The following is a 12,609-nucleotide window of genomic DNA, read 5'->3' on the forward strand; positions in this document are numbered from 1 at the left end:
AGGATAGGATAGGATAGAGGATAGGATAGGATAGAGGATAGGATAGGATAGAGGATAGGATAGGATAGGATAGAGGATAGGATAGGATAGAGGATAGGATAGGATAGAGGATAGGATAGGATAGAGGATAGGATATGATAGAGGATAGGATAGGATAGAGGATAGGATAGGATAGGATAGAGGATACGATAGGATAGGATAGAGGATAGGATAGGATAGAGGATTGGAGAGGATAGAGGATAGGATATGATAGAGGATAGGATATGATAGAGGATAGGATAGGATAGAGGATAGGATAGGATAGATGATAGGATAGGATAGAGGATAGGATAGGATATGATAGAGGATAGGATAGGATAGAGGATAGGATAGGATAGAGGATAGGATAGGATATATGATAGGATAGGATAGAGGATAGGATAAGATAGAGGATAGGATAGGATAGATGATATTATAGGAAAGAGGAAAGGATATGATAGAGGATACGATATTATAGAGGATTTGATAGGATAGAGGATATGATATGATAGAGGATAGGATAGGATAGAGGATAGGATAGGATAGAGGATAGGATAGGATAGATGATACTATAGGATAGAGGATAGGTTAGGATAGAGGATAGGATAGGGGATTGGATAGGATAGAGGATAGGATAGGATAGAGGATAGGATAGGATAGAGGATAGGATACGATAGAGGATACGATAGGATAGGATAGAGGATAGGATACGATAGAGGATACGATAGGATAGGATAGAGGATAGGATAGGATAGAGGATAGGATATGATAGTGGATAGGATATGATAGAGGATAGGATAGGATAGAGGATAGGATAGGATAGATGATAGCATAGGATAGAGGATAGGATCGGATAGAGTATAGGATAGGGGATTGGATAGAATAAAGGATAGGATATTATAGAGGATAGGATAGAGGATAGGATAAGATAGAGGATAAGATAGGATAGAGTATAGGATAGGATAGAGGATAGGATAGGATAGAGGATAGGATAGGATAGGATAGAGGATACGATAGGATAGGATAGAGGATAGGATAGGATAGAGGATTGGATAGGATAGAGGATAGGATATGATAGAGGATAGGATATGATAGAGGATAGGATAGGATAGAGGATAGGATAGGATAGATGATAGGATAGGATAGAGGATAGGATAAGATAGAGGATAGGATAGGATAGAGGATAGGATAGGATAGAGGATAGGATAGGATAGAGGATAGGATAGGGGATGGGATAGAATAAAGGATAGGATAGGATAGAGGATAGGATAGAGGATAGGATAAGATAGAGGATAAGATAGGATAGAGTATAGGATAGGATAGAGGATAGGATATGATAGAGGATAGGATAGGATAGAGGATAGGATAGGATAGATGATAGGATAGGATAGAGGATAGGATAGGATAGGATAGAGGATAGGATAGGATAGAGGATAGGATAGGATAGAGGATAGGATAGGATAGAGGATAGGATATGATAGAGGATAGGATAGGATAGAAGATAGGATAGGATAGATGATAGGATAGGATAGAGGATACGATAAGATAGAGGATAAGATAGGATAGAGGATAGGATAGGATAGAGGATAGGATATGATAGAGGATAGGATAGGATAGAGGATAGGATAGGATAGAGGATAGGATAGGATAGATGATAGGATAGGATAGAGGATAGGATAGGATAGAGGATAGGATAGGATAGAGGATAGTATAGGATAGAGGATAGGATAGGATATATGATAGGATAGGATAGAGGATAGGATAAGATAGAGGATAGGATAGGATAGATGATATTATAGGAAAGAGGAAAGGATATGATAGAGGATACGATATTATAGAGGATTTGATAGGATAGAGGATATGATATGATAGAGGATAGGATAGGATAGAGGATAGGATAGGATAGAGGATAGGATAGGATAGATGATAGGATAGGATAGAGGATAGGATAAGATAGAGGATAGGATAGGATAGATGATATTATAGGAAAGAGGAAAGGATATGATAGAGGATACGATATTGTAGAGGATAGGATAGGATAGAGGATAGGATAGGATAGAGGATAGGATAGGATAGAGGATAGGATAGGATAGAGGATAGGATAGGATAGTGGATAGGATAGGATAGAGGATAGGATAGGATAGAGGATAGGATAGGATAGAGGATAGGATATGATAGTGGATCAGATAGGATAGAGGATTGGATAGGATAGAGGATACGATACGATAGAGGATGGGATAGAGGATAGGGGATTGGATCGGATACAGGATAGGAGACGGTAGAAGATAGGATAGGATAGGATAGAGGATAGGATAGGATAGAGGATGGGATAGGATAGAGGATAGGATAGGATAGAGGATAGGATAAGATAGAGGATAGGATAGTATAGAGGATAGGATAGGATAGAGGATAGGATAGGATAGAGGATAGGATAGGATAGGATAGAGGATACGATAGGATAGGATAGAGGATAGGATAGGATAGAAGATTGGATAGGATAGAGGATAGGATATGATAGAGGATAGGATATGATAGAGGATAGGATAGGATAGAGGATAGGATAGGATAGATGATAGGATAGGCTAGAGGATAGGATAAGATAGAGGATAGGATAGGATAGGGGATAGGATAGGATAGAGGATAGGATCGGATAGAGGATAGGATAGGATAGAGGATAGGATAGGATAGAGGATAGTATAAGATAGAGGATAGGATAGTATAGAGGATAGGATAGGATAGAGGATAGGATAGGATAGAGGATAGGATAGGATAGGATAGAGGATACGATAGGATAGGATAGAGGATAGGATGGGATAGAGGATTGGATAGGATAGAGGATTGGATAGGATAGAGGATAGGATATGATAGATGATAGGATATGATAGAGGATAGGATAGGATAGTGGATAGGATAGGATAGATGATAGGATAGGATAGAGGATAGGATAAGATAGAGGATAGGATAGGATAGAGGATAGGATAGGATAGAGGATAGGATCGGATAGAGGATAGGATAGGGGATTGGATAGAATAAAGGATAGGATAGGATAGAGGATAGGATAGAGGATAGGATAAGATAGAGCATAAGATAGGATACAGTATAGGATAGGATAGAGGATTGGATATGATAGAGGATAGGATAGGATAGAGGATAGGATAGGATAGATGATAGGACAGGATAGAGGATAGGATAGGATAGGATAGAGGATAGGATAGGATAGAGGATAGGATATGATAGAGGATAGGATAGGATAGAGGATAGGATATGATAGAGGATAGGATAGGATAGAAGATAGGATAGGATAGATGATAGGATAGGATAGAGGATAGGATAAGATAGAGGATAAGATAAGATAGAGGATAGGATAGGATAGAGGATAGGATATGATAGAGGATAGGATAGGATAGAGGATAGGATAGGATAGATGATAGGATAGGATAGAGGATAGGATAGAGGATAGGATATGATAGAGGATAGGATTGGATAGAGGATAGGATAGGATAGAGGATAGGATAGGATAGATGATAGGATAGGATAGAGGATAGGATAGGATAGAGGATAGGATAGGATAGAGGATAGTATAGGATAGATGATAGGATAGGATAGAGGATAGGATAAGATAGAGGATAGGATAGGATAGATGATATTATAGGAAAGAGGAAAGGATATGATAGAGGATACGATATTGTAGAGGATAGGATAGGATAGAGGATAGGATAGGATAGAGGATAGGATAGGATAGAGGATAGGATAGGATAGAGGATAGGATAGGATAGAGGATAGGATAGGATAGAGGATAGGATATGATAGAGGATAGGATAGGATAGATGATATTATAGGAAAGAGGAAAGGACATTGTAGAGGATTGGATAGGATAGAGGATAGGATAGGATAGAGGATAGGATAGGATAGAGGATAGGATAGGATAGAGGATAGGATAGGATAGAGGATAGGATATGATAGAGGATAGGATAGGATAGAGGATACGATATGATAGAGGATAGGATAGGATAGAGGATAGGATAGGATAGAGGATAGGATAGGATAGATGATAGGATAGGATAGAGGATAGGATAGGATAGAGGATAGGATAGGATAGAGGATAGTATAGGATAGATGATAGGATAGGATAGAGGATAGGATAAGATAGAGGATAGGCTAGGATAGATGATATTATAGGAAAGAGGAAAGGATATGATAGAGGATACGATATTGTAGAGGATAGGATAGGATAGAGGATAGGATAGGATAGAGGATAGGATAGGATAGAGGATAGGATAGGATAGAGGATAGGATAGGATAGTGGATAGGATAGGATAGAGGATAGGATAGGATAGAGGATAGGATAGGATAGAGGATAGGATATGATAGTGGATCAGATAGGATAGAGGATTGGATAGGATAGAGGATACGATACGATAGAGGATGGGATAGAGGATAGGGGATTGGATCGGATACAGGATAGGAGACGGTAGAAGATAGGATAGGATAGGATAGAGGATAGGATAGGATAGAGGATGGGATGATAGAGGATAGGATAGGATAGAAGGGATAGGATAAGATAGAGGATAGGATAGTATAGAGGATAGGATAGGATAGAGGATAGGATAGGATAGAGGATAGGATAGGATAGGATAGAGGATACGATAGGATAGGATAGAGGATAGGATAGGATAGAAGATTGGATAGGATAGAGGATAGGATATGATAGAGGATAGGATATGATAGAGGATAGGATAGGATAGAGGATAGGATAGGATAGATGATAGGATAGGCTAGAGGATAGGATAAGATAGAGGATAGGATAGGATAGGGGATAGGATAGGATAGAGGATAGGATCGGATAGAGGATAGGATAGGATAGAGGATAGGATAGGATAGAGGATAGTATAAGATAGAGGATAGGATAGTATAGAGGATAGGATAGGATAGAGGATAGGATAGGATAGAGGATAGGATAGGATAGGCTAGAGGATAGGATAAGATAGAGGATAGGATAGGATAGGGGATAGGATAGGATAGAGGATAGGATCGGATAGAGGATAGGATAGGATAGAGGATAGGATAGGATAGAGGATAGGATATGATAGAGGATAGGATAGGATAGATGATATTATAGGAAAGAGGAAAGGACATTGTAGAGGATTGGATAGGATAGAGGATAGGATAGGATAGAGGATAGGATAGGATAGAGGATAGGATAGGATAGAGGATAGGATAGGATAGAGGATAGGATATGATAGAGGATAGGATAGGATAGAGGATACGATATGATAGAGGATAGGATAGGATAGAGGATAGGATAGGATAGAGGATAGGATAGGATAGATGATAGGATAGGATAGAGGATAGGATAGGATAGAGGATAGGATAGGATAGAGGATAGTATAGGATAGATGATAGGATAGGATAGAGGATAGGATAAGATAGAGGATAGGATAGGATAGATGATATTATAGGAAAGAGGAAAGGATATGATAGAGGATACGATATTGTAGAGGATAGGATAGGATAGAGGATAGGATAGGATAGAGGATAGGATAGGATAGAGGATAGGATAGGATAGAGGATAGGATAGGATAGTGGATAGGATAAGATAGAGGATAGGATAGGATAGAGGATAGGATAGGATAGAGGATAGGATTAGATAGTGGATCAGATAGGATAGAGGATTGGATAGGATAGAGGATACGATACGATAGAGGATGGGATAGAGGATAGGGGATTGGATCGGATACAGGATAGGAGACGGTAGAAGATAGGATAGGATAGGATAGAGGATAGGATAGGATAGAGGATGGGATAGGATAGAGGATAGGATAGGATAGAGGATAGGATAAGATAGAGGATAGGATAGTATAGAGGATAGGATAGGATAGAGGATAGGATAGGATAGAGGATACGATAGGATAGGATAGAGGATAGGATAGGATAGAAGATTGGATAGGATAGAGGATAGGATATGATAGAGGATAGGATATGATAGAGGATAGGAAAGGATAGAGGATAGGATAGGATAGATGATAGGATAGGCTAGAGGATAGGATAAGATAGAGGATAGGATAGGATAGGGGATAGGATAGGATAGAGGATAGGATCGGATAGAGGATAGGATAGGATAGAGGATAGGATAGGATAGAGGATAGTATAAGATAGAGGATAGGATAGTATAGAGGATAGGATAGGATAGAGGATAGGATAGGATAGAGGATAGGATAGGATAGGATAGAGGATACGATAGGATAGGATAGAGGATAGGATGGGATAGAGGATTGGATAGGATAGAGGATTGGATAGGATAGAGGATAGGATATGATAGATGATAGGATATGATAGAGGATAGGATAGGATAGTGGATAGGATAGGATAGATGATAGGATAGGATAGAGGATAGGATAAGATAGAGGATAGGATAGGATAGAGGATAGGATAGGATAGAGGATAGGATCGGATAGAGGATAGGATAGGGGATTGGATAGAATAAAGGATAGGATAGGATAGAGGATAGGATAGAGGATAGGATAAGATAGAGCATAAGATAGGATACAGTATAGGATAGGATAGAGGATTGGATATGATAGAGGATAGGATAGGATAGAGGATAGGATAGGATAGATGATAGGACAGGATAGAGGATAGGATAGGATAGGATAGAGGATAGGATAGGATAGAGGATAGGATATGATAGAGGATAGGATAGGATAGAGGATAGGATATGATAGAGGATAGGATAGGATAGAAGATAGGATAGGATAGATGATAGGATAGGATAGAGGATAGGATAAGATAGAGGATAAGATAAGATAGAGGATAGGATAGGATAGAGGATAGGATATGATAGAGGATAGGATAGGATAGAGGATAGGATAGGATAGGATAGATGATAGGATAGGATAGAGGATAGGATAGAGGATAGGATAAGATAGAGGATAAGATAGGATAGACTATAGGATAGGATAGAGGATAGGATATGATAGAGGATAGGATAGGATAGAGGATAGGATAGGATAGGATAGAAGATAGGATAGGATAGGATAGAGGATAGGATAGGATAGAGGATAGGATAGGATAGAGGATAGGATAGGATAGAGGATAGGATATGATAGAGGATAGGATAGGATAGAAGATAGGATAGGATAGATGATAGGATAGGATAGAGGATAGGATAAGATAGAGGATAAGATAGGATAGAGGATAGGATAGGATAGAGGATAGGATATGATAGAGGATAGGATTGGATAGAGGATAGGATAGGATAGAGGATAGGATAGGATAGATGATAGGATAGGATAGAGGATAGGATAGGATAGAGGATAGGATAGGATAGAGGATAGTATAGGATAGATGATAGGATAGGATAGAGGATAGGATAAGATAGAGGATAGGATAGGATAGATGATATTATAGGAAAGAGGAAAGGATATGATAGAGGATACGATATTGTAGAGGATAGGATAGGATAGAGGATAGGATAGGATAGAGGATAGGATAGGATAGAGGATAGGATAGGATAGAGGATAGGATAGGATAGAGGATAGGATAGGATAGAGGATAGGATAGGATAGAGGATAGGATATGATAGAGGATAGGATAGGATAGAAGATAGGATAGGATAGATGATAGGATACGATAAAGGATAGGATAGGATAGAGGATAGGATAGGATAGAGGATAGGATAGGATAGAGGATAGGATAGGATAGAGGATAGGATAGGATAGAGGATAGGATAGTATAAAAGATAGGATAGGATAGAGGATAGGATAGGATAGAGGATAGGATACGATAGAGGATACTAAAGGATAGGATAGAGGGTAGGATAGGATAGAGGATAGGATAGGATAGAGGATAGGATAGGATAGAGGATAGGATATGATAGAGAATAGGATAGGATAGAGGATAGGATAGGATAGAGGATAGGATAGAGGATAGGATAGGATAGAGGATACGTTAGGATAGGATAGAGGATACGATAGGATAGGATAGAGGATACAATAGGATAGGATAGAGGATAGGATAGGATAGAGGATTGGAGAGGATAGAGGATAGGATAGGATAGAGGATAGGATAGGATAGAGGATTGGAGAGGATAGAGGATAGGATATGATAGAGGATAGGATAGGATAGAGGATAGGATATGATAGAGGATAGGATAGTATAGAGGATAGCATAGGATAGAGGATAGGATAGGATAGGATAGAGGATAGGATAGTATAGAGGATAGGATAGGATAGAGGATAGGATAGGATAGAGGATAGGATAGGATAGTGGATAGGATAGGATAGAGGATAGGATAGGATAGAGGATAGGATAGGATAGAGGATAGGATATGATAGTGGATCAGATAGGATAGAGGATTGGATAGGATAGAGGATACGATACGATAGAGGATGGGATAGAGGATAGGGGATTGGATCGGATACAGGATAGGAGACGGTAGAAGATAGGATAGGATAGGATAGAGGATAGGATAGGATAGAGGATGGGATAGGATAGAGGATAGGATAGGATAGAGGATAGGATAAGATAGAGGATAGGATAGTATAGAGGATAGGATAGGATAGAGGATAGGATAGGATAGAGGATAGGATAGGATAGGATAGAGGATACGATAGGATAGGATAGAGGATAGGATAGGATAGAAGATTGGATAGGATAGAGGATAGGATATGATAGAGGATAGGATATGATAGAGGATAGGATAGGATAGAGGATAGGATAGGATAGATGATAGGATAGGCTAGAGGATAGGATAAGATAGAGGATAGGATAGGATAGGGGATAGGATAGGATAGAGGATAGGATCGGATAGAGGATAGGATAGGATAGAGGATAGGATAGGATAGAGGATAGTATAAGATAGAGGATAGGATAGTATAGAGGATAGGATAGGATAGAGGATAGGATAGGATAGAGGATAGGATAGGATAGAGGATAGGATATGATAGAGGATAGGATAGGATAGATGATATTATAGGAAAGAGGAAAGGACATTGTAGAGGATTGGATAGGATAGAGGATAGGATAGGATAGAGGATAGGATAGGATAGAGGATAGGATAGGATAGAGGATAGGATAGGATAGAGGATAGGATATGATAGAGGATAGGATAGGATAGAGGATACGATATGATAGAGGATAGGATAGGATAGAGGATAGGATAGGATAGAGGATAGGATAGGATAGATGATAGGATAGGATAGAGGATAGGATAGGATAGAGGATAGGATAGGATAGAGGATAGTATAGGATAGATGATAGGATAGGATAGAGGATAGGATAAGATAGAGGATAGGATAGGATAGATGATATTATAGGAAAGAGGAAAGGATATGATAGAGGATACGATATTGTAGAGGATAGGATAGGATAGAGGATAGGATAGGATAGAGGATAGGATAGGATAGAGGATAGGATAGGATAGAGGATAGGATAGGATAGTGGATAGGATAGGATAGAGGATAGGATAGGATAGAGGATAGGATAGGATAGAGGATAGGATATGATAGTGGATCAGATAGGATAGAGGATTGGATAGGATAGAGGATACGATACGATAGAGGATGGGATAGAGGATAGGGGATTGGATCGGATACAGGATAGGAGACGGTAGAAGATAGGATAGGATAGGATAGAGGATAGGATAGGATAGAGGATGGGATAGGATAGAGGATAGGATAGGATAGAGGATAGGATAAGATAGAGGATAGGATAGTATAGAGGATAGGATAGGATAGAGGATAGGATAGGATAGAGGATAGGATAGGATAGGATAGAGGATACGATAGGATAGGATAGAGGATAGGATAGGATAGAAGATTGGATAGGATAGAGGATAGGATATGATAGAGGATAGGATATGATAGAGGATAGGATAGGATAGAGGATAGGATAGGATAGATGATAGGATAGGCTAGAGGATAGGATAAGATAGAGGATAGGATAGGATAGGGGATAGGATAGGATAGAGGATAGGATCGGATAGAGGATAGGATAGGATAGAGGATAGGATAGGATAGAGGATAGTATAAGATAGAGGATAGGATAGTATAGAGGATAGGATAGGATAGAGGATAGGATAGGATAGAGGATAGGATAGGATAGGATAGAGGATACGATAGGATAGGATAGAGGATAGGATGGGATAGAGGATTGGATAGGATAGAGGATTGGATAGGATAGAGGATAGGATATGATAGATGATAGGATATGATAGAGGATAGGATAGGATAGTGGATAGGATAGGATAGATGATAGGATAGGATAGAGGATAGGATAAGATAGAGGATAGGATAGGATAGAGGATAGGATAGGATAGAGGATAGGATCGGATAGAGGATAGGATAGGGGATTGGATAGAATAAAGGATAGGATAGGATAGAGGATAGGATAGAGGATAGGATAAGATAGAGCATAAGATAGGATACAGTATAGGATAGGATAGAGGATTGGATATGATAGAGGATAGGATAGGATAGAGGATAGGATAGGATAGATGATAGGACAGGATAGAGGATAGGATAGGATAGGATAGAGGATAGGATAGGATAGAGGATAGGATATGATAGAGGATAGGATAGGATAGAGGATAGGATATGATAGAGGATAGGATAGGATAGAAGATAGGATAGGATAGATGATAGGATAGGATAGAGGATAGGATAAGATAGAGGATAAGATAAGATAGAGGATAGGATAGGATAGAGGATAGGATATGATAGAGGATAGGATAGGATAGAGGATAGGATAGGATAGGATAGATGATAGGATAGGATAGAGGATAGGATAGAGGATAGGATAGAGGATAGGATAAGATAGAGGATAAGATAGGATAGACTATAGGATAGGATAGAGGATAGGATATGATAGAGGATAGGATAGGATAGAGGATAGGATAGGATAGGATAGAAGATAGGATAGGATAGGATAGAGGATAGGATAGGATAGAGGATAGGATAGGATAGAGGATAGGATAGGATAGAGGATAGGATATGATAGAGGATAGGATAGGATAGAAGATAGGATAGGATAGATGATAGGATAGGATAGAGGATAGGATAAGATAGAGGATAAGATAGGATAGAGGATAGGATAGGATAGAGGATAGGATATGATAGAGGATAGGATTGGATAGAGGATAGGATAGGATAGAGGATAGGATAGGATAGATGATAGGATAGGATAGAGGATAGGATAGGATAGAGGATAGGATAGGATAGAGGATAGTATAGGATAGATGATAGGATAGGATAGAGGATAGGATAAGATAGAGGATAGGATAGGATAGATGATATTATAGGAAAGAGGAAAGGATATGATAGAGGATACGATATTGTAGAGGATAGGATAGGATAGAGGATAGGATAGGATAGAGGATAGGATAGGATAGAGGATAGGATAGGATAGAGGATAGGATAGGATAGAGGATAGGATAGGATAGAGGATAGGATAGGATAGAGGATAGGATATGATAGAGGATAGGATAGGATAGAAGATAGGATAGGATAGATGATAGGATACGATAAAGGATAGGATAGGATAGAGGATAGGATAGGATAGAGGATAGGATAGGATAGAGGATAGGATAGGATAGAGGATAGGATAGGATAGAGGATAGGATAGTATAAAAGATAGGATAGGATAGAGGATAGGATAGGATAGAGGATAGGATACGATAGAGGATACTAAAGGATAGGATAGAGGGTAGGATAGGATAGAGGATAGGATAGGATAGAGGATAGGATAGGATAGAGGATAGGATATGATAGAGAATAGGATAGGATAGAGGATAGGATAGGATAGAGGATAGGATAGAGGATAGGATAGGATAGAGGATACGTTAGGATAGGATAGAGGATACGATAGGATAGGATAGAGGATACAATAGGATAGGATAGAGGATAGGATAGGATAGAGGATTGGAGAGGATAGAGGATAGGATAGGATAGAGGATAGGATAGGATAGAGGATTGGAGAGGATAGAGGATAGGATATGATAGAGGATAGGATAGGATAGAGGATAGGATATGATAGAGGATAGGATAGTATAGAGGATAGCATAGGATAGAGGATAGGATAGGATAGGATAGAGGATAGGATAGTATAGAGGATAGGATAGGATAGAGGATAGGATAGGATAGAGGATAGGATAGGATAGTGGATAGGATAGGATAGAGGATAGGATAGGATAGAGGATAGGATAGGATAGAGGATAGGATATGATAGTGGATCAGATAGGATAGAGGATTGGATAGGATAGAGGATACGATACGATAGAGGATGGGATAGAGGATAGGGGATTGGATCGGATACAGGATAGGAGACGGTAGAAGATAGGATAGGATAGGATAGAGGATAGGATAGGATAGAGGATGGGATAGGATAGAGGATAGGATAGGATAGAGGATAGGATAAGATAGAGGATAGGATAGTATAGAGGATAGGATAGGATAGAGGATAGGATAGGATAGAGGATAGGATAGGATAGGATAGAGGATACGATAGGATAGGATAGAGGATAGGATAGGATAGAAGATTGGATAGGATAGAGGATAGGATATGATAGAGGATAGGATATGATAGAGGATAGGATAG

The sequence above is a fragment of the Halictus rubicundus genome, unplaced genomic scaffold, assembly GCF_050948215.1.
Source record: "Halictus rubicundus isolate RS-2024b unplaced genomic scaffold, iyHalRubi1_principal scaffold0186, whole genome shotgun sequence".
Lineage (NCBI taxonomy): Eukaryota > Metazoa > Arthropoda > Insecta > Hymenoptera > Halictidae > Halictus > Halictus rubicundus.